A 2,721-nucleotide genomic window follows, 5' to 3' on the forward strand; every position below is an offset into this window, starting at 1 on the left:
TGAGATGAGACTTAGCCCCGTATTCAGAAATGCATCTTAACTTGAAGCCCGCGCATTACGTGATGTAAGTGACGCCTGGCATGAATGTGCCCACGACGCTCATAGCATTTCCTACGGCACGCTCATGGCAGACGTCCTTTAGATCAAATCAAGCTTGCGCTTCAAGTTAAGGTGCATTTCTGAATACGGGGATTTCGCCACTTGTTTCTTGCTGATAGGGCGGAGGTCCAAGCGCGTAGTCGGCGCTAGGCGCTGCCATGTTGCTATAGTTGATCACGGTTACAGTGACTATTACGGTTACCGGCGGTAACTAGCCGATACATTAATTATGTGTATACGACGCGTATGTGCCATGGCAATGACACGTCACATATCGCTATACCATATCATGTAGCGAGCAAAAATAAAACTCTCTAGTACAGCCAATAATCAGCCTGTTACTCACGGAACTATACCCAGCTGCAAAACGATATTGCCTGTCTATGCCTCGTACCTTCGGTACAGCTGCAAGGTAGTTGCGAGTTGCAGTCACGAAGATAAAGTCACGAAAGCAGCATGCACCGACGTGGGCGCATGAGTGTAACGCTATAGCGTTCAACGACCCTTACTGCTTTTCATGCTTCCTGTCAACTGCAGCTTATGTAACCGTAACGTTGACCGGGAAGCGTATTTGCAGTATCCAGAAAGTGCAACATATGACAATCGCAGCGCCGCACTATCGGCTTACTCGCCTGCTGGACGCCGTGGTGTCACTCCTGGCAACGGCACCAGGCGATAACTCTCGTTCTCGGTCATGGAGGAAGGAAAATCTGAGAATGGGCCCTCACCTCACTCTTTGTGGAGCAAAGTCATGGAGGAAGAAAAGAAACTGAAGAGCGACCCTGACATCACTCTTTGTGAAGCTAAGCGAAACCGGAAGTTGGTGTTGCCCCGCCATCATTTCGGGCCAGTTCTCCTCTCTTTGCCTTTCTCGCGAAACCAGGCCGCGCTGCGCGCAAATGGGCTGCTTGGACGCGCGCGCCTCACAGCAATACTAAACAAAAGGATGCAATCGCGATGTCTCCTCGCATTACCGTTGTCGAAGTCATGTTTAAAGAAGTTCATAATGAACTTCGCAAATTGGGCCATCAAGTCGAATCCGCTGCTTTTACCAGGTTTTATGAAGAAAAAAATGACATGCTTTACCAGCGCAGCCAACTTAACTGTTCTCATCAACCGCAGATACAGTCCACTGCCTAGTTCTTGCGTCTTCTTTAAAAAAAAGCTTACCTTTATCGCTCCCTTCTACTTGCATTTCTCTGCTTGCTTGTTTTTCCTGGGGCTCTCAAACGGACTTGAGAGCTAGACGTCTGGCGGTGCGAAAAAAGAAAGACGTACGCATTCTCAATGCACTGCAAGAATGCACTGGACACACCGACCTATTTGCTATCTATCTGGAGTTCAAGAGCACAAACACAGACAGCGGCCTGCTATTCCATTTTTTTACTACATGCGTTTATTGGAGGAACAAAGACGAGAAAGCCTGCTGGGAAGCGGAGGCTTGCAGGAGTTTGAAATGGGATGACAAATGCATAGCCGAGGCATCAGTAGCGCTAACCTCCAAAGAAATACACTTCCTGGGTGCATCATACATGCATTGAACTCGCTACCTTCTTTATGGTGGAACGTAAGGTCTTGCGGTATTTTAGAGACCGCTTTTAATATTGTTAGGTTGGGCATGGCGTGCGTTCCATCTATATCTGGTTCACTAGAAATAAACTGTCATCATCATCATCATCATCATCATCATCAGCCTATTTTATGTCCACTGCAGGACGAAGGCCTCTCCCCGTGATCTCCCATTTCTCCCTTTCCCCCTGTTCTGCGCCAGCCGATTCCAAATAGCACCTGAAAATTTGCTGATTTCGTCGCAACACCTAGTCTTTTTTTTGTCGTCCTCTACTGCGATTTCCTTCTCTTGGTACCCATTCTGTCACCCGAATGGTCCAACAGTTATCTAATCTGCGCATTACATGACCTGCTCAGCGCTATTTTTTTCTCTTAATTTCTATTAGAATATCGTCAATACCCGTTTGCTCTCTGATCCAAACCGCTCTCTTTCTGTCTCTTAAAGTTATGTGTAGCATTCTTCGTTCCATCGCTCTTTGCGCAGTCCTTAATTTGTTCTCAAGTGTCTTTGTCAGTCTCCAAGTCTCCGCCCCATATGTCAGCACCGGTAAAATGCACTGATTTTATAGCTTCTTTTTCAGTCATAATGGTAAGCTACCAGTCAGGAGCTATGTCTGCCGTATGCGACCCAAACTATTTTTATTCTGTGAAATTTCTTCTCATGGTCATGGTTCCCAGTGATTAGTTGACCTAGCTAAACGTACTCCTTCACAGATTCTATAGAGGCTACTGACAATCCTGAATTCTTTTCCCTTACCCGGTTATTCATCATTATCTGTGTCTTCTGCATAGTATTGTTCAGCCCCACTCTTACACTCTCTGTTATAGTCCTCAATCATTTGTTGTAACTCGTCTGCACTGTTGCTGAATGGAACAATGTCATCGGCAAAGCGAAGGTTGCTGATGTATTCGCTGTCGATGCTTACTCCCAAACCTTCCCAGTTCAATATATTGAATACTTCTTCTAAGCATCCAGTGAATAGCATTGGGTAGATAGTGTCTCCTTGCCTACTGGTTGCCTTGGTGCCTTGCCTCTCACTTCGGTTGCTGCCT

This window comes from Dermacentor variabilis, chromosome 4 (genome assembly GCF_050947875.1).
Source record: "Dermacentor variabilis isolate Ectoservices chromosome 4, ASM5094787v1, whole genome shotgun sequence".
Taxonomy (NCBI): Eukaryota; Metazoa; Arthropoda; class Arachnida; order Ixodida; family Ixodidae; genus Dermacentor; species Dermacentor variabilis.